Source organism: Lissotriton vulgaris, chromosome 4_1 (assembly GCF_964263255.1).
Source record: "Lissotriton vulgaris chromosome 4_1, aLisVul1.2, whole genome shotgun sequence".
Lineage (NCBI taxonomy): Eukaryota > Metazoa > Chordata > Amphibia > Caudata > Salamandridae > Lissotriton > Lissotriton vulgaris.
Window position 1 is genome coordinate 322,617,365 of NC_141691.1, and position 21,555 is coordinate 322,638,919.

General features: G+C 46.0%; 1 protein-coding gene across 1 annotated transcript in view; it reads left to right on the top strand.

The window, feature by feature from the left end:
* The first annotated feature begins 5,336 nt into the window (after nucleotides 1-5,336).
* The window catches only part of MOSPD1 (motile sperm domain containing 1), a 146,816-nt gene continuing 130,597 nt past the window's right edge, over nucleotides 5,337-21,555 (top strand). Inside the window, exon 1 of the mRNA XM_086918676.1 lies at nucleotides 5,337-5,616. The gene's annotated coding sequence lies outside the window, so the exon portion shown is untranslated. The remainder of the gene's footprint in view (nucleotides 5,617-21,555) is intronic.

The window sequence follows — 21,555 nt, forward strand, 5'->3', positions numbered from 1 at the left end:
AGAATGTTTGTCAAGATGTCTTGAAGTTTAAAGAGATGTGTGAGAATGATTCTGGTGAATCGCACAAACAAATTCCTTGTCTGAGACATAAATTCCAATGCATGTCAGGAGCTCCTCTCACAAAAAAGTGATCCAAAAAAAATTGGAACTTGGTCAGTTCGGAACTCTGTATGACAGAGTAGCTAATGTTTTCATTGAGGCGCGCTAAAAATGTAAAAGACTATGTGGTCTCTTCATTTCTGGAAACATCACCAACACCAGATATCAGATCACAACTAAACCTACCTCCTATAAAGGGACATCATAAATGTGGACGCTGTAAGGTGTGCCAGTACACCACCACTGGAACCACGTTCACACACCGTGGAAAAACACATGTCCTCACTCACTTTACTAACTGCAATAGTCAGAACGTGATTTAAGCCATAAAATGTCCATGCCAAATGATTTATGTGGGCCATACCACACAGAAGGTGAAAAACAGGATTTTGCAACATGACAGTAGGCTCAAATGTAAAGTCCAAGGCGCACCGTTAGTGGAACACTACACCAGTGCAGGACACACCCCTGAACAGCTTGAATGATGGGTCCTCGAAAAAGCCACCTTACATGCCAGGGGCGGTAATATCGCCTCATCCCTTAACTACAAAGAGTGCCGCTGGATACATACTCTAGAGGCTGTTAACCATTGTCTCAATGAACACAAGGAGACATGCTAGTACTGTGACTTTTCCAGGGCTACAGACAGAGCTGGCGGCAATAAAAGGGGAATTCAGCATTGTTTTTCAGCGGTCAAAGGAGCACTGCGTAAAGATTCAAAATGCTGCAACTAGTCAACGGAGGCTAATGTTGTGATTATTGACTTCAGTAGGAATAACTTCCCATCTATAGGAAGGTGCAACTTCTCTCTCGTTATAAAGAAATAAATCTGAACTAGGAAGGAGCATGTATTACACAAAGTGGGGTACTCTGAGATCATTTCCTGGAGGTCCCTGGCAGGGGCTCCATCCCAAGGAGGGAGCCATACAGTGGTCAGTTACAACGATAAAACGAAATAAGGCCAAATGTTCTACAGAACATATCGGCAATATTTAATACAAACTGTGGTAGGTGTATTAGAAGAATTCCTCACCTGTGCGAAGGACCAGAGTATTTTAATAATTCACCTAGGGGGAAATGACCTTCCAGGGATGGGGCGGGGGGAACTACTTCACATATTAAAGAAGGATCTCGCCAATTTAGCTGGGATCGTGGACACCACTGAAGTTGTATGGTCCGAAATAATTCCTAGGAGGGTATGGGCTGGTGCGCGCTCCCAAAACGGCATGGAGATGTCAAGGAAGAGGCTAAACAGCCTCATGGCCAAAAATGTTAAAGGGGGTAGGTTTAGGTAGCATCAGGCACACCCTGGTTAACTTGCGGCAGCCGCACTATTACAGAGCAGATGGTGTGTACCTATCAGACACGAGAACAGATGTCCTGCTACGGAATATGCTAGCAGCATTGAATGCGAGGGGCTGTTGGTAGTTCGCAAGAATGGGGCCACAGTAATTGCATGTGGGGGCCTCTCTGGCAGCGATAGCTCCCAGCGAGGCATGGCGGTACTTACAAAGCGATCCAAGAGGAATACAAAAGCAGGTTGCGAAGCGGGCACAGACCGCAAACGGGGAAGTCAGGAACCAGGGGGTCACTGGCAAGCTCCCCGAGCCCCCCCTGGGTTCAGGTGAACCGGATGTAAACAATTACGTAACAGAGGGCAGAGCCTGTGGCATGGAGGAAGTTGGGATTCCGGTTACCGGGTCACCTCGCAGAGATGGGTGGAGCAACAGTAAATCAGGTTTGACGGGCGGGAAGCACATCGGCTTGCCCAAGGTAACAAAGAGGGCACACACCAGACGCTTACCCGGAAGGAAATGTGTGGACACCAGAAGTGAAAGGTCACCCGGCCCGGTGGGAACCCAATGGTTACCCGGGAGTGAGTGGACACCGGAAGCAAAAGGGCCGTCCAGTTGGGTTAAAGCAGACGCTTACCCAAGTAGTGAGTGGAAACCGGAGGTAAAATGTTACCCGGTCGGGCTGGAAGCAGAAGCCTGCCCGGAGTGAAAGGAAAGGGTGCGTCCACAGGTGATGGGTTACCTGGGCAAAGATAGCTGCACTGAATGTAGGGCACAGTGCAGAGCAAATGGGGGTTAAGGACGGTGATAGGTCACTTTGGCGAACATAGCTGCACTGGATGTAGTGGAAAGGTAAAGGTGCCTTCAAGGGGGTTTGTTTTCTACGTATTTAGTAACTCAAATTAGTTATGGAAGGATGAATCAATAATCCTTATTATGAACCAATCCAATACTATTTAGCTTGAAATTCAATAAGGATACTTCGTTTTATCAAAACACAACATACAAACAAAGACACAAGGTGTATTAGAAAAATATAGTTTTATCAAAAATTCATTGAGATAAGTGCCTTCATATACAGATAAGTAAACAAATAAGGATTAGGACTGTGGGTACACACATAAGTAAATTACTACGTGACTCAACAGAACCTAAAAAACCACCTATCCCACGACACATTGAATAAAACAAGATAGGGATAAGATGTACGGTCGACGTTTCGGTTTCCTAAGAATCAATTGTAGAAACCATCCTCAGGACTGCTGTCAATTATGATCTGTATAGAGGTATTGTAATTCAGTGTACTCCGCACCTTCGTCACATGAAATACGTGTTGAAAGTTACACTTGGTTAAATTGAAGTGTATCTTTATTTGATTGACTGTGAGTCGTTTGATATCTTGACTCAAAATTCGAACCCAATCTATGAAGGATATACGTGAAGTCGTGTCTAATCTTCACACATATGAAACGTAAATTCAACTGGCCATAGAACGATAGTCTAGTTGAGGTGGGGTGCACTCTTTTATACAACCAATGTAGACGCAAAAAAGGTGATCGTATCACATAGGAAAGATTATTTTCAAGGCAGATATTCGCCAATCCTGTAGCAGTAATCTAATTACGGTAGCAGTGGCAGAGAGTAGCGTTTCATATGTGTGACTCTTGCATCGAATCAACCAGAAATGCTTTAAAAATTTGGCTACACCACAAACAATGGGGGGGGGGGAGTGTCCGTCATTAGGATTCGAAGGGCTACCAGATAACTACGCGTACCCATATTGCAACAAAGGGGTTTGAGCCAGAAACTCCTGGGTTTAGCATAGTCCGGACATTCAAACAGGATATGCGGAATAGATTCTGTCCTAGTGGTACAGCGGGCACAAAAAGGGGACGTGTGGGCACCTGATTTCCACTTTGACACCAGGGCCCCAACTGGAAGGGAGCCCACTCTGAATTTAAAATAGAGTGCTCTATCATCTGGAAGGGTAATTAGGTCCAGGTAAGGTTCGTAAACTACTACAACTTTTATTGTTAAGAAGGTAGCTGTAGATTTACAATGACCAGAATTTATAACTAGCTGGTCCGCAACCCAATTCCAGTATAATCTTTTCAGAACGTCTTTTGGTGGAGCCGTTCTTGATGACCAACAGTCCCCCAGCCCAAGTTCCTCGAAAAGCTTTTTGGTGTCTCTCAACCACTTAATCTTCGCCCAGCCGCCCAGGCTCATTATCTCAGCCAACCCTTCAGCATAAGATTTTAGCTCTTCACCCCTCCAAATACGTGCCCATAAGAGAAGTGGACGAAGCCGGTCTTGGTCTTTAATATTCTTACAACCTGTGTCCAACAGCACAGGCACTGTTGGAGTGCTCGGAGGGATGGCGATTAAAGATTTCAAAAGCTTGCTCTCTGCTGTTGCCAAGGAATCCAGGCAGCAATGTCCCCACAGCTCTGCCCCATACAAGGCTGATGTTACTCCCTTAGCCTTGTAAATGTCAATTGCTGGGGCAAGCGACCTCCTCGGTGATGCCCGGAATTCCCTCAGAAGGGCACCTCCTACTCTCTTGTGGTTCAAGACCATCTTGGCAATGTGAGGTGACCAGTTCATGCTGTCCGTAATCCGTATTCCAGGGTAATCAAATTCGGATTCTTTCTCCAAGGGAACAGAGTTGAGAATAGGTGGGCGGCCCAGTTTCCTTGGAGGGTTTAGAATTAAATACTTGGTTTTATCCACGTTGATTACCAAGCCCCTTGAAACACAAAAGTTCTGGAAACGAGTTAGCAACTTCTGGAGGCCTTGCGGAGTCTTGGAAATCAGGAGTGTATCGTCCGCAAAGAGTAGGGTTGAATTTCAAGCTAAATAGTATTGGATTGGTTCATAATAAGGATTATTGATTCATCCTTCCATAACTAGTTTGAGTTACTAAATACTTAGAAAACAAACCCTCTTGAAGGCACCTTTACCTTTCCATTTCAATTACCCAAGGCCTCAAGGGTATTTTCGGGTCGCTCACTTTTTGTAAAGCACTGGATGTAGGGCACAGTGTACAGTTGATGGGATAAGGACACAGGCTCGCCAGACAAAATAAAGGTGTATAAAGGATCGCTTGTAAGTTGGAAATGCCTAATAAACTGCAGCCTCAATTCTTCCATAAAACATAAACTTGTGTGGTCTGAAGTTATTGGGATTCGGGTGGTGCGTCCATGTGGGGGTGGGGTGCCTCTGCTGTGTGGCTGAAGGTCCTTTTTAAACGTCAAGCAGTTGCCGGCTGATAAGACTGGTTCAGTTAGGAAACAGATTAAGTTATGTGGTCGTCCTCCTTTCTTATGTTGTAACTGTTGTTTAGGTAAAAAGAAGCAACTGTCCTATAGGAACATTCTCCTTTCCCTCTTATTTCAATTAAGTAATATACATTGATGCCCGTGACGCATGCTGCTTTAAACAGTATGCCTTGTCACTGTAAATCGCTGTCAGCCACATTGATGTGGCCTGTGTTATAAAAATAAAATAACGAAAACAGTAAGCATCTGAAATCTGACAGGCCGGGTAAGGCAAGCTCGAACTTCAGGGTACATAAGGAGGCCCTAATCATGAGAGAGCCCTAAAAGCGTGTAGCCCTGCGCATGTGTCTACTTAGTCATGAGGCAGAAGTTTTGTCCATGTCTTCGTAAACGTTTCTGCTTGTGCTTGCTCGTTCTCATATACGGACACATTCGGTGTCCTAGATTTGCTTGATCCAAACATGGTGCGTGTATTTAAAGTATTCCTCGCCCTGGCAGTACAGCAAAAAAAATTACTGGAAAACAAGTACGAGGTTACAAAAGAATCGGGGAGGACTTGGCCGAGTTCCAGGAAAACAGACCTTGCTATTGCACAAGACACTGCTGAAATGAACAAGCTATCCTCCTGGTAGAAATGACCGGCGGGGGCAGCATTGCGAGGAGCTTTATTGTGCGGCTCCAGTGTGTGCTCTGAGCTGCTCCTGACATCCTGTTGGTGCAGCAGTGCTGGCTCCGAGGAGGCCGGCGCTACTGATTTGTGTACAGTGGAGCGCCGTCCTCGGCCCCCTCCTCCCCGCCAGCTTGCTTCAGACGTCACAGAGCCGCTTCCCTGCCAGGTCCCTGCTCCTCCAGTATCCCGGCAGCCCAGCGCCGGTCCGTCAGCGGCGCAGGACAAAGAGCTCGTGCCCAGCATCAGTCGCAGCCCCCTCAGCGGCCCGGAGGTAAGAGCCGCGGGCACTGCCGCGCGAGCCGCTTCATCTCCACCTTCCCTCCCTCCCTCCGCTGTGCGCCGGCTCTCTCTCGTTTGCTTTGTTATTGTGTGTCTACGGAAGCCTCGAAGCCTTTACACTATTTGTAAACGGTGTTCCTTACCCACACTCCCTTGACCCCCACTGCCCTGGTGACTGCCATTCTAGTTAGCACCGACCTGGGCACCTGGGTCTCTACAGACCACTTCCGTGCAGCCGGGCTTATCACCCTCTCTTCTTTATGCACAGCAAGCTCTCGGTTCCTTCTATACACCCCAGGCCACTGCGACCCCTGTAGGGCACAGACTTTGTCACTTAATCCCTTTTTGTACAGAAAGAACGGTCGCTGGCCATTCCTGTACTTCACTTGCCCTGCCTGGTGTCTTGGCGCACACCCCTGGGCACTTCGATACACATCCCTGCTGTAAGGTACACCCTGGCATGGCCAATGTCCTTCTGTCCTGAACCGCACTGGACACCTCGCCCTTTCCGCAGCACAGCCGTTATCATTAGTGCCCCTGCAGTAGCACAGCCAATGCCACTCACTTAACACTTCAGCCCGCGACGGATCTTCTGTTCACGCGTGCCGCAGACATGGGCATTGTGCCTCTCATTTATGGCACTGCTCAGATCTCTCTGCCTCCCATGCACAGCCCTGCTCACTGTCTCCTTCTGTATAAATAGAGCCCTGAACCATCAGCCCCTTGCGCAAGCACTGGACAGTCTTCCTTCATGTATCGCACAGGCCAGTCGCCCGTACAGCACGTTTTGATCTCTTTGCCCCTCCTTAACTGCACAGCTGAAGTCACGGTGTCCCTTCTCTCTAGCTTTGTAATTGCCAAAAAAAGTCTCCTGACCATTCTGTCCGTCTTCTGTACCCCGCAAACTGCCCTGGTCAGCGTGGCCCTCATGAAGGCCAGAGACGAGATTCCTCTGCCTATCTGTCCCTGTTCTGCAGAGCCCCTTGGCATGCATCACAGTTCTCTCAGTGTGCACCCTCTTTGCGTTGGAGCACAGCCAAGGCAAGTGACCACTACACCTTTATGGCCACTGTGGCACAGCACAGCCAGGTAACTTCCCAGGCCAAGCTACTCCCTTTCGCAGAGCACTGACCTGGTTACTCTGCCCTTTCTACATGCCCCCATTTCACCTTTCATTGCCTAATGCCTTGGTGTACAGCATCTCTTTTATATTGTTTACCAGGGCACACGTCCTAAAAAAACAGAAGAGGGTGGACTAACCAAGTCAGGCAATATACAAGTAGCATCATGGCGCCTGACATCGCACGTGTCTTCATAGAAAGTGGCATCATAACCCATGATCTCACCGAAAGTGACATCACAAGAAGTGACATCAGAGTTTAAGACGTCACACATATGTTTAGCGGTATATTTGAGCAGATTACAATATTTAACAAATTAGATTTTGCTTCGGGTTGTGACAAAGAAAACCAGACACAAAATCTGGGCCTCAGCTTAACCATTTATTTTTGAAAACTCTGCCAGAAAGAAATTGGCAACAAGGAGAACTGTGGCTGTAAATCTGTTCTGCTTGTTTGCAAAGCCTGCGTTTTAAAATATCTTATGCAGTTAAGGCACCTGCTGCATAGATCATTGTTTACCCAGTAAATCTCAGTGAATAATAATTGTAAAATGGCTCCGGAGGTTAATGCACTTGCTGGAGAGATCTGTTTTGTCTAGTCCCAGTTTTGAAACAAAGTAGCATAGAGGGTTAATATGTCTCCTTCAAAGCACATCTTGTGCCATGGAGATGACAGATTTGTATTTAATGTTGATGGGTAAGGGGGTTACTGCTTTTAACGCATAGATCCTTTTGTTACTTGCAGTTCATAAATTTGAATCTTTCTAATATAGCACAGTGAGCTAAGGACATGTGACTCCTACACCTTGTAACTTCCACTGGCTTATGTAAAACAACCTGCACATTGATTTAAACATGTATGATTTGTCTATGTATAATGTGTATGTGTGCTGTAAAGCGAGCTCACACCCTGGATTGGGATGTGTACAACTATAAAAGAAATATATGAAAATAGTGGTATTTAAATTATTTGTGTCAATACTGGGACGACCATCACATCTGAAAATCTTTTTTTTATTAACTCTTTTTATTAAACAGTTGTGAATCGTCATTCCAAGTTACAAAAAGAGGGCAGTGCAGCATTGTATACACAAATACAGTTGTTAATGATAGGGCATACAAATGGTATATCATGATTTTCATCTGAAATTCTTATAGTGCATGATTATGGGCCAGATGTAGGAACCCTAATACCGGTTGGTAACAGCCGAAATTACTGAATTTAGGCCGTTACCGACCGGTATTAGGCTTTTCAGATGTAGGAGGCCACATTTCAGGATTCTGTAATTTACCGAATCTGTAATTTAAGAAATCGGTAAATTACTGAATTCTTATAAAACCGATTTGGTAAATTACCGAATCTGTAATGTAGGGAGCACTCAAGTGAGTGCTTCTTACATTTAAGGATTCGTTATTTACCACCAACTATTAGTTGGTGGTAAATATCGAATTCCTTATAAAAAGCAATTTTTTGCTTTTTATTCAGTGCCATGTGCCCATAGGACATGTATGTGCGCCACATGTGGACCCATGTACTATTCAGGAGTGCAACAGGGTGTTTATGTGACACCCTGCCACCCTTGAAAGGGTTCCCCCTATTACTGGTTCGGTATTTACCGAATCGGTAATTCCCATTCATTCCTATGGGCCTCCAGGCCCATAGGAATGAATGGGAATTACTGAATTGGTATTTACCGATTTGGTAAATACCGATTCTTAATTACCGAATCATACCGATTCAGTAATTATTACCGAAAAATTATCTACATCCCATTTACCTATTCTTAAATACCGAATCGGTAAAATTCGGTATTCAAGAATAGGTAAATTGAGATTACCTACATCTGGCCCTAAGTCTTGTACCTCAACAAAGTCAATAGCATGCCTCTCAAGTGCATGTGAAGTAATTACAAGCTCTTGGTCTCTGTTTTCCCGCCATTGCATTTGCAGGTAGGTGTGAGGCTCTGGATAGCTTGAAGGCAGCATACTCAATCAAAAGAAGGCCTGCTGCCCACTTAACTTGGCCTTTGTTAGGGGCCCAGCTGGAGTCTGCACTATGAAAGCCCCTCCCCACCTAAAGGTTGCTGCTTGGAATGAAAGCAGACAACCTACAGGCAGTGCTGAATGTGTCCAGGGTCTGAAAGTTACAGTGGAACCAGTTCAGGATATTTTGGTGGGTCCCAACTTCATGGCAGGGGAGACGGCGTCCACCCTGTCAAGACAGTGGGTGGACGCCATCCATCCGCGTGTTTCCTCGACTTCCACCCTGCTGTTTTTACACACATAGTACATACAGAGCACTATACTCTGGTTCCTGAGGACTCTGCCAGTCCCCTGAAAATCATGCCATACACACCGGTAGTGGTACTGACTGTCTTTCCTGATGGCGGGTGGTGCTGCTGTGTAGTTTCTATGGGGCGGTGCCTCGGTGGCCCCTGTTCGGCTGGACTCGCAGTTCAGGCACGTGCTTGTGCCTGTGCGGTGAGAAGCGTAGACCTGACCCGCGCTGTGCGATGGGGCGATCAAAGGCAGATGTCCCGTCTGCCCGTCGAGGTTTGAACCCGATGCTCTAGAACCAGGAGGTTCACCCCAAACCTTCCGCCAATCACGAGACCCCATTCATACAGAGTAGACACAAAGCTGCAGTTGCAGTTGTTGTGTGAGGCACACAACTAACCGTAACCCGTAAAGCATACATTCACTTGCCCCTGTTGTCTGTGGTTGGACTTGCCCCTGTTTGTCTGTGGGCGCTAGACAGGCGTTCCTGGCCTGGTGCCCGCTGCGCCAACAGTAGTTCAGCTAGAATTGAAATCAGCAGCTGCTTCCGACGCCCGCAGTCATGGCCTCGGCTTGAGTCGCTGATGACGTCACCGCCAACCTGACACACATTGCACCAGTGACCGGGCTGTAAACAAGCCGCGCACGTGACTAGCCACGTGGAGGCCCTGCGCGCGCGTCACCGCCAGATTGGAATGTCAAGTCCCGGGGAAAATGAGCAAGTGCCTCGCAGCAGCTTCACAGACCTGCGATTACCCGGGGGAGGCGCCCACTGTGGTTGTGACCATGTCCCTGCGCCCGGTCACCGATCTGCGTGACACATTCCTAATGAGGCACTGCACCGCCAGTCACGAGCTCATTCCTAGACAAGCCAACAGTGCTTTGCTTACGCATTATGAGACCTTACCGTAAGGAAAGTTAATCTAGAAGTTCCAGAGTGCAACGACGTTGGGTAAAATGGCAGAAGTGTCTGAAGTTTACACGTGACACTTTTCTTTTTGGTCTCCGTGCCACTACGTAGTACTGTGTGTAGCCCTGGCGCCCGTAAGGCACTACTGACCGTAAGAGGCTGTCCCCAATAGTTGTTCGCTCTGCTATATGAATTGCTAGATGAGTTAAACTCGGTTATCAGGGGTCCTGTAATTTTATCGACTAACCCAGTACTTTCTGAGACTTAAAGTCCTGGTTGTCTTCAATTACACTGAGGTACTACATCACAGTTTCACCCGTGACACATTTGGTAACCTTATTCAGAAAGACCCTTAGACGTGCAATCTATCACAGTATACTATAACATGGGAGAGATTGAGCCTTCTACAGTACCAGTCCCACGGGCAGAGGTCGATGTGAGTGGGATCGAATAGATCTGAGTTCTTTTTCCACATTTCTTTAAAAAAATGTTTTTATTGGGTTTTCACAACACAAAGCAACATTACACCACCATATACATAAAACCAGCATAATTACTTGTGTGGTCCACAACCAAGTCGGGTGGAAGATCAAATGACTCCAACTAGCATCTTCCTTGAGACCTAAATCCTCCCATCAAGCCCCCCCCCCCACTTCCCGCTCGTCGCAGTCCCACAGCCGTGTCTCTCACGTCTCGTCTCGTCACACTGTTATTTCCGTGGAATTCACACTTTATGAAATTTCTCTGGGCACCCCCTTGCTTTGTAAACTTCCCTTTCTGCTTCCATTCCATCATATCTGTGACCCTTTGCACTTCCACACTTCTTGTTGGACATGCTCATTTCCATGCCCATGAGCGCTTGCTTCTCAACAGGGAGAACAGCAATTGCTGCCTTCCCTTAAATGCAGGAAAAACAGAATTGAATGCCTCCGACTGGTGGCTTCAGATCTAAGCAAAGCTCTGACACCCAAACAGGTAGTTAAGAACTTGGGTGTCCAATTGGACCAACCCCCACCATAAGAGCAGGTAGGTTTTGTCTATCATTGGCTTATGCTTCCACATGACGCTCCTGTTGAGGAAAGCCTTCCCATTCCTCCCACTTTCAGCGAGGAGAGTACTGGTTCAGGCACTTATCGGTGGATTGGATTTGGCAATACCCTACTAGCCTCGGCATATGAGACATTATTATCGAAACCACAAGTTTTTCAAAACACTGCGACCTGTCTCATTTGCAGTCTTCCATCTGGGGCTGCCCCCTCTCCACTTTCTTGTTCTTTAAATTGGCTGCCTGTCAGGAAAATATTTATTTTTAAAATCTGCTGTTTAACACATAACTCATTAATGGTGAAAGGCCCAAGCTACCTATATTCAAAGCACAATTACTCTCATCCAGTCAAACTTCTAAGATCCAGTGATAAAGCTCTGCTCGCTGTCCTGAGGGTCAGAAGGTCCTGAGCTGATCTGACGTCAGGTCTTTCTCATATCTAGCCCCTCTCTACTGGAATGAGTTTCCTCTTCAAATACAATTGTGCACTGATCATCTTACATTTAGAAAATTGTTCAAGACAGTGCTGTTTTAATACAGTAGTTTTCCGTTTGCCTGCGATCCGCTCTGCGCCGAGATACCTCTCCTGGGGTGATCCATGAGCGATATTAAATTAACTTATCATAACATTACAAATTAACATTTCATTTTACAACTATTTCAATAGTTCCAGACATTTTGTTATTGTAGTTCCGTGGTACTGGCTAGTCTATTCTGAGATTCACCCCACTGACGGGATGTAAAACGAAAGCATCCCCCTTTCACTGCGGAGAACATAAATCATTGTTTTAAAATAATGGGTTCTATATATGACACTTTTATAAAAAAAATACTTTGTCGAGTACATTTGTGAATGCTAATCAATTATTCCCAAGTGAGACTGAAGCCCATTTCATTGACTCGATGGAAATGTTAATTGGGTGGTTGACCTTGCCATGATGGAGACCTGTATCTGCTGGATTGTCACACTGCAGCAGAGAGCTTAGTCCACTGAGCCTCATGTATCATCTGCCTAATGCAAATTAGTGCATAGCACTATTAGTTGCTGTGTGCGGCGACTTCCTAAGAAAACTTTGGGCCCTAGTGCTTATGTTCTTACCAATTAAGCAATGACTGGTAAAGAATGAAATGTGCTCTGTACAGGTGATGGTCGTCTCACTCTGTCATCGTGGACTCTTTCCAGCCTGGGCGTTTACATTGCAGATTCTCCTAGTTGTTAGTGAAGGAGATTTCTAATTTTATTAAAGACAATGGAGGCATATATTATGTGATCTATTTTCCTGATTTATTTAAACCGCACTTCCAGAGAAAACACTACAATTTCTATAATCCTGCATTCTCGAGCAGGAAGCATTAACGGCAAAGACACCCAACAATAGAAATAAGTATGGTTGCCACAAACGTCCTATTTTCATGATGTGCTGGGATTACAGTCCATGGAGCAATCTAAATATAGGCAATAACAAAATAACATTCAGTCAGTCTTTATCCTTTAAGTTGACGCCTGATTAGTTTAAACTGGTACTGTAAATAATTAGAAGAGCTAGTAATAAAATGCTAGAAGAAAATATTAATTTATTATGGAAAAAAACTATTTATTTAGTAGTAGCACCTCGGGCTGGATTGTTCCCATGTGGAACAGGGGCAAGATTGATTTGCAAATGGCTGGGTCTGACCCGGGGTGGCGAAGTGAGCTAAAGAACGATGATGGATTCAACCCAGATCTAAAAGTGACTGGGGGTGAGTGGCTGAAAAGTTTCAGCGCTCCGTCCATCATCTCCTTGTGTATGCTAGGGTAATATATGCCTTCATTGTCTTTAATAAAATCAGGACTCACCTTCACTAGTTAATAGGAAAATCTGCAATTCTGTTACAAGTCTGGAGGCTCTATTATGCAAGTTCAAATCTTCCCCATCACACCCATTGCAGGATGCTGAATGGGATTACAATAAAACGTTTACTCGTAGAAACCCTTAACCAATCTGCTGGCCTTAGAATATCTTCCAGCCTGTCCCCAGCCAAGAAGGCTTTTGAAGTCACAGCTGCCCTCAATGGGTGTGCACCAAACTGATGTCTGCACCTGCCAAAGCCATGACCTTTTTTACCCATCTACCCAGCATGGCCGATGACAACGGAGCAACGGGTTTCCGCAGTGCTATAAATAACTGCGGAGCTGCCAACCTAGACCCTTCAGTTACCAGTAAATATAGTTGAAGACAGCTTACCTCTCACAGTGTACGGTGTAAAGGAAAAGAAGGGAACTCAATAGTGAGAATAATACTTGGGACACCTTGTAATTGTAAAGTCTACCCAAACAGGTGAACATTATTAAATAAGCCCAAGATCAAACATAGGGGAGCCCACTGCAAGTATAATCCAAATAGGTCCATCCACAGATTTAAACTTTTTTCAACATTAGTTGCACCATCATCATCCTAATATGAGTTGTTATCATAAAAATAATCAATCATTTTATCATCCAGCATATCAACTGGTCTCTTACCCTGATTGCCAGCTGTACACAATAATGGGTATTGCCAATTAGACCACAAGTCGCCCCCCTGCGCAGTTGCACCGGCACCTCATGGTTCACTCCCATGTTCCTGAAGGGATTCCATTATTATGTGCTTTATTTTTATTACTCTTTGCCCCCTTGACTGCCTTCCTCCGCTTGCTGTGGAGGATTACTGTTTCCATTTTTGACAAATAATATGTCTATAAATCCACAGGGAGCTGTATCTTCCCTAAATTAATATAATTGTGTTTTTAAGAATATTTAAAAATGCAGAGCGACACATAATTTAGATACATTTCAAACTTATTTTCACTTAGAAATAATGATACCATTCCCTCAAAATCTTAACCACATATAAACTGAAGTGAGAAACATTTCACAGCTCAAACAAAAGAAACATTACAGCAGGTAAAGAGCAAAAACGCTCCACCCACCCGTTATCAAATACAATCTCTATTACAGCTGAATCTAAAAGCCCAGACCCTGACCCAGTGTTGCTAGCACACCGCTTTAGAAAAGCCTGTTACCACAGGGAAATCAAAAAATCTAAATCTTCAAGGAGTAAACGCCCGCCTCTCCCCTTGATTGTATAAGCAAGTAATTCGTGTACCTGAAGTGAAGCAAATGAACCAGCCATGTAACAGATGCCAGGCAAATGCAAACTTTATACCTTGCGCTGCCAAACAGATACAAATATTCCCAATCAACGAAAAACAGTGTCAAAAATGTAATTAGGCTCTGCAGCAACACTCTCCCTCTAAGCAAAAAAGAGCAGAATCAAAATGAAAAAGCATTGCTGGGGACGCAGAATTACGACAGTGCAATGGGGGAGTTAAATTGGGGTACATTTACTTTTTTCTCCTATTTATGTTATAACAGGGGAAAGTATATATCTAAAATGTCGATGCTAATTTGTTGTACTTAAAATGTAGCAGATGACCTCTGGTTGGCGGGGCTCTGCATTGTATGTGCTAATTGACGCAATTAAATATGTTTATTAAAAAAAATGCAAAAGCAGGCAGACCTGACATAAACATAACTCGTAAGCAGCAAAAAATGAGGAAGTTTGTTCGGAACCGCGCCTAATGACAGTGTTGGCTGTCTTTCTTTGATGGAACGCTTCCTGCTTGAGAAGTAGGCTTGTGGGATTGTGCTGCATAAATAAAGCAGGAAAAGAGATTGCATAATGGAGCCTCATGTCTTGTAATAACATTATTTTTATCAGGTGTGATAGTCTCAGTGGGTAAACGGAAACAGAACACGACTACAGTGTTAAAATGCATTATTGTTATAGAGAAACCAAGGACTGCAAATAGTGTCCAGGATGACACAATTTGGCACCCTAACATAAGGTGACGCAGACCTTGGACAGAGTGATTAGACACAGAGAGGCATACACATGCACTCTTTTTCACTCTGGGGACTTTGGGTCACTCAATTGTACTGTAATATTTAATAACAAAGTTTCATTCAATTGAATAAATGTTTTGCAGAAAGACAATACAATATATCAACCTTGGTTTGATATGTTGGCCCCTCTCTTTCACTGTCTCAGGCTCAGCTTCAAAACTTGACAGATCTGTGTGCTGATGCACAAGCTGCGGAGTGTCTGGACTAGTAACAGCAAAGTCCTTGCCCTCAAAAATCCACCACCCAAGTCTCACCTAAGTAAAGTTAGAGGTAGTGTTTTCAGGGTGCCAATCGTCTTAATATCTAAGTTAATAGTGAACGAGGTTCACCTTACTAGTGTCCAGGCGAGACACAATGAACCTTTTTCAGATATTAGTTGAAGTGCCAGCTTGTCTCTAGGTTTTGAATTGGGGCAGATATAGCAGTGAATCCACACCCACTATGGTTTCCATCATAGCTACCTTACAGTAGGGGATTATAACTGTAAATGTAAATGTGTTTGTATTTACATAGCACACTTCTACCCTGAGGTCTCGTAGCTCTGTATTCATACCGCTGTGGAACCCTTCCTGGCTTTCCTGTGAAATGTCCACTCCTGGGCACCCCCAAGGTGAAGCCAGGCATTCAAGCGCTGCTGGGGCCGTTGTGGAGATTAAGCAAGCTATTGCCCAGAGTCACTGAGTGGGACCCATGATTAGACTAGGCACCGAGGAGAGAATTATCAGGTCCAGGGAGATTGAGTCCAAGAGCTGCCGAAGCGGGAATTGAACCCTGGTCCCTGGCCAGACCTCAGCATCAGGGTCTGCCGCTCTAACCATAGAGCCACGCTTCTCCACAGAAACTACCAGGTGCTGTCAGCATTTTCCAGTGATGGTGGTGCTGAGAGTGGGAGTGAAGGCTCAGAACCTTGTGGGGGTCTCAGAGTTGCAGATATAGGGAGCATATGAGAATGGAGGGATGGGGGTAGTGCGGGCTTACGATTAAGGTATAGGGAGAAATTCGGCAGCTCCTCAACCCAGATGATGCTGGTCTAAGGTCCTTGTTTCTGCTTCCAGGTGATATATGCTGCATACTTCCTATGGCTTCTGGGTCGTCCAGGTTCCTCGTAGTGTCATCTTTGCACAGCCTTCAATCAGCTTGACCTTATGTAAATCTTCCAGTGGCCAAGCTGCTCCTCTTCACACAAGTCAGTGATTCTCCTTCTAGATGTTGTATTCTTTGTGACCCTTGTGTTGAGAGCTTTGAAAACAGGTCACAAAAATCCACACAGGTCACAAGGGTCGTAAGGAATCAAGACTTAGCCCAGCCTGAGAGACCAAAAGTTCAGTTCCTGGCGGTGCTTCTACCAACAACTGTTGCTAAGCGTCTCGTCGATATCCAGGTGTTGTACAAGTTTGTTGCTTGGAGAGCCAAGGCAGTATTTTTCCTCTTTTGAGTGCCACAGCCGAAAGCCTTAGTCAACTAAAGATCTGCTTTTTAGAATTAACAATCCTCTCCCAATCAAGGAGCCTCTGGAACAGGGGTGCCATAGTTTCATCACAGTGAATTAGTGAAGGTGTTTTGCTGATTGAAATCAGACAGAGCCCCAACAGAAGAACCCCTGCTCACCCCCTTGATAGCTTGGCATGAGCAGACAGGCTTATCTCAGAGGCAGTGTGTTAAGCATTTGTGAATATACACAGTAATACAGTGAAAACATTGCAGATAGACACAACACAGGTTTTATAAAAATAAGTATTCTTTATATAGACTTAACACAAGACCACAAACGACAAAAATCCACAATACTATACTTAAAGTTGACTTAAAGATGATAAATGTTGCTTAGTTCAAGTTGATGATAAATGTGACACAGTTCTCATCAAAGTACCTGGATGCGTAAATGTAAATGTTTTTGTACTTGTATAGCGCACAGCTACCCGCAGTGGGTTTCCCGGCGCTTGTACAAATACCACAAGGGAACCCTTCCTGGCTTTCCCTGTGAAGTGTCCACTCCTCGGCACCCCCATGGTGCAGACCAGGCATCCCTCGCGATGTGGGGGCCGTTGTGGAGACTAAGCAAGCTATTGCCCAGAGTTGCAGCGTGGGACCCATGATCAGAATAGGCACTGAGGCGAGAATATCCGGTATGGGGAATTAATGAGCCCGAGACCCGCTAGGGCAGGAATCGAACCCTGGTCCCTGGCCAGAGCTCTGCATCGAGGTCTGCCTGCTCTAACCATTGAGCCACACTTCTCCACTTCTTCGTAACACAAAGTGAACAAAAGGCTCGCAAAAGGGGAGATGCGACAGTTCCGTGATCCGGGAGAAATTATGCGTCGTCCCTCAATGCTTGCGCAGAGTAGGGGATGAGTTGTGTTCCTTACCGGTGGGGGGTTGATGCATAGGTTCTCGGCCTGCGGGCCTGCTGCGATGCCCAAGATGGCACCTTGATGCGATGCGATGATCCGGTTGCGATGTGAGAAGATGGCGCCCTTGATGTGGAGATGACGATGCGTAGACGCCCCGGCAGCCTTGCAACGCCTCTGTACTTTGGAGCCGCGACAGGTCCTGCGACACGCTTCTCCGGTGATGCGATGGCGACTCTCTCAATGGCATCACGCTTCTCCGTTGATGCGACAGAAGGCAGCTTTCGACGAAGACACGCTTTCTGGGAGATGCGGCGGCGGCACGCTTCTCCGGCGGTGCGACGATTTCAGCTGCAGCGGCTACACGCTTCGTCTTGATGCGTCGCGCTACCAGCTCCCAGCGACACGCAGGGTTTGCAGTTAGAATTCCCAGCAAAGAAATTCAGAGGGGAGCTGGAGATGAAGTATATTGTCCCTGAGACTTCAGCAGGAGGGAAGCACAGTTCAAGCCCTTGGAGAATATTCTGTAGACGATGAAAGTCCTTAAAAAGTTCCTTCTCTTTTCCTTGGCAATGAAGCAACCACTGCAGGCCAACCCAGCAAACAGCACACTGGCAGAGTGCCAGTCAAACTCCTGCAGCTTCATTGGTTCTTCTTGGCAAAAGGTTTCTTGTTCCCAGAAGTGATACAAAGTTCTTGGGACTGGGTCCCAATAGTTATACCCCCAAATCCTTTGTTTTCTGTAGACAGAGAGGCCTCTGCCTAGTCCAAACCAGTTCCTGAGCACTTTGTTTACACGACTCCTTCCTTCCTTTCACAGTGCAAGGCAGAGACACCAGACGCCCCACAGGATGTGGAGCCATCACAAGGGAGGGAAGGCACAGCCCTGTAGCACTTTGTTGACAAGATTCCTCCTCTCCTTTCACAGTGCAGGGCAGAGACATCAGACACACCACCACGCGCCAGGACACTCTTGAGTAGCAGTGCGCACTACTAATACCTTTATAACATTACATAACACAGGAGGTTGGTTTTAACCTTCACAAGTTTTTTTGATATGTTTTGAGTTGCGCTGCTGACCAGCGCAGCCTGATCACTGTGAATCACCCGAGGGGCTTTCCTGGTGTTCAAAGAGACCATGTCACACCCTCATATTTTGGGATATGCTAGCCTGTTTGCGAGATCGCAGCCCCATTACCCTGCCCTCTACAGAGACTGTGGGGCCTAGACCGGTGAGATTGCCAGTGGGTTAGGGCATGGTGTGAATGGCCGTCCAGATTTGAGTCAGGGATGAGGCTGCCTTTCATCCTTGTAAGGTCGATGGCAGGAGTACCTGTGGCGTGTGTTACTGACGTCCCTGTCTACAACTCATTTTTTCAGGGTGTGCATGCCATACAAATCGCTCGGTGTGTACATGTTATTTAGCGTATCCCAAGGAACCCATAAGCCATGATGAAAATAATACAAGGGGCTTATTTACAAGTGACGCATGGGGTTGTAAATGTGCCCCAAAGTTGTGAACATTTCAAAGATGTTTTCTGCATCCAAATGGGGTTTGCCTTTCATGGATTATTTTTTCTACGTGCCCGAAGGTACTACCCCATAACGCGCAACAGCAACCAGAAAACTCCCTAACAATCACGTGCTTCAATATTCCGTATTAAATACAATATTCCGTATTAAATGTGCAGCTATATCGCCGATCCAATTCTGAGAGGCTAATTGCTTTCTCTGACATTCCAGTGATATACATTTCTTGAGAAGAGTAAGCAACGCCTCTTAATTTCCCTCTCGGAGATCTGGTTGGATGGGTTTGTTTCAATGGGAGAATTAAAACAAGGAGACTGCATCAACTCCAAGGGTAAACAAATTAATTTTGCGCATGCGGATGAGGCCATTTTAAACTCGGGCATTAAAAAAATAATTGGTAAGCTTCTGACCCGATTACTGGAAATAACCTTTGCGTGGCAGCATATGTCATGTGCTGAACGGAGCGCCCTCTCAGGTGTCGAATCATAGCTTACACAACAGGAATGTACCGGTCGCCTTGGTAGTCGTTTCTTAAATAAAACGGGAACTGGTAAAGCAAGTGCTCCCTGTCCAAGCATACCATGAAAGCTGCTTTCGGGGACACACCCCAGCCGTTCCTCGAGGAGAGCCCAGGCTGGGAGGGGCGTGGATGGCTCTGGGTCCATCTCGCGCATGCACAGGCGTATATGTATCCACCCACTTCTGTCACTGTAGGCTTCCTCGGCTGGGCTGGGCTGGGCCGGGCCGGGCCAGGCTGGACCTCCCGCGAAACACTTTTTTCACTTCTTTGTAGAACACCAGAGAGCCGTTCAGTCGGAAGGCTGCCACTTCGGAGGGTAACGTCCCTGTAAGCGCCCTGTTAGTATGTGAAACCTGCAGACCAGTACGCCGAGCTATGTGTGCATGTTAGCTTTCCGATCGCGCTTTCAAGTGCTCCAGTACGCCGAGCTATGTGTGTTTGTTAGCTTTCTGATCGTGCTTTCAAGTGCTCCAGTACGCCGAGCTATGTGTGTTTGTTAACTTTCCGATCGCGCTTTCAAGTGCTTTGACCATATCTTATTTCCTGCTGGCTGGTGTGTGTCAGCGGATCGCGCTTTCAAATATCCGAAACCGCCAAAGTGTCTCTGTGTGTGTGTATAACCAGACATCTCCAGACACTTATTTGGACAGACATCTCCAGACACTTATTTCCTTTCCTGAAAGTACAGGCCGTAAATCTTGCAGTTAGCAAGCGCCAGCTGGACATGATTAACAATGAAACTGAAAGTTAGAAAGTTAATGGACGGCAACAGCTCACAGTCACAGTGGATGCTAGCACTTGTTCGCGCGCGCGTCCACATTTCCAGTCCAGCCTGCAGCCTGCGCGTGCCCATCTCCTGTCTCCCTTGAGAGCCAAATCAGCAACAATAAGTCTCGCTGCGACAGCGCTTCGCACTACGTCGCAGCTGCGAGACCTAAAACCGAAAATGGCTGTAATTCACTATAAGGATATGCTACACACACCAGAGCCTATCCTACCTTATACTTACAATGCACCCTGCCCTTGGGCCTACCATAGGGGTGTCTAATGTGAAGCAAAGGGAAGGTTTAGGGACTGGCAAGTGGGTGCACTTGCCGATTCGACATGGCAGTCACAGACTGCACACAGGCCTTGCAATGGCAAGCCTGAGACACACTTTACAAGCTGCTTCTGTGGGTGGCACAACCAGTGTTGCAAGTCCACCAGCAGCATTTGATTTACAACCCCTGGGCACACATGGTGCACTGTACTAGGGTCTGACAAGTAAATCAAATAACCCAATCCTGGAATCACCAATCAGTACATCAATTTAACATATGGAGCACTTGCACTGTGGCAGTGAATGGCAGTGGCACAGTGCCCAAAGCATATAACCAGCAAAAACATATCAAAAACAGAGGAGGCAATCAGTAAAAAAATGGAAGGGAGACTCACGCCAATGATGCCAGGTCTATCACAGACTAAGGAAGAAATGTATGGATCCAGTGTTACAGTTACATGAGTACTAGGGCATGGGGCGCCAAACAGTAAAACATGAATACATTCACACATAAAAATTTAGAGACAGCTTCGACCACATACACACACTGATACGGAGAGAAGGACGCTACGCTACTGAATCAGATGAAACCAGACTCAGTCACAGACAGGCATGACTAGCTGGAGGTTATCAGGGTGTGCTGCCAGGTCTTGGTCATGTAGATAAGGAAAACACGGACATCAGGAAAGAGATACTTGTAAGTGGAGACAGAAAAGCTGGAATGTGGAGACCGATGTAGCGAAACAAGGCTTCAGTGACAGGGATATTAGATGCACTGGTAAAAGATTATTCAGACACTTAGAGAGAGAGCTGCAGAAGGCCACAGTTACTCAAGGATGCAGAGATTATCTTGCATTATAGGCTCTAGGGCTGGGGAATATGTTTCCAGGCTTGACTCCCTAGGAGACTCCCAAGTCCCAACGTAGGACGGGAAGCAAACAATTCTGCTAATAGACGTAGCGAGTGGTAAAGGAAGGCATGGTCAGTGGGACTAGAAGACACCTCTAAATGCCAAGAAGCCGGAAAATAGCTGACCTTTCACCTTACAAAAACTATGTAACACTTTTGTGAAGCTAATTAATTCACTTGTGTGCCAGTGTAGCTTAGAAATAGGCTAGCAAAACTTTAATCTAGTTCGACCAAATAGAACAAAATGAGCAACAATCCAGGATGACCCATGTTGGTGCTTGTCCCTTTCACTGTCTAGCCGTCCACCC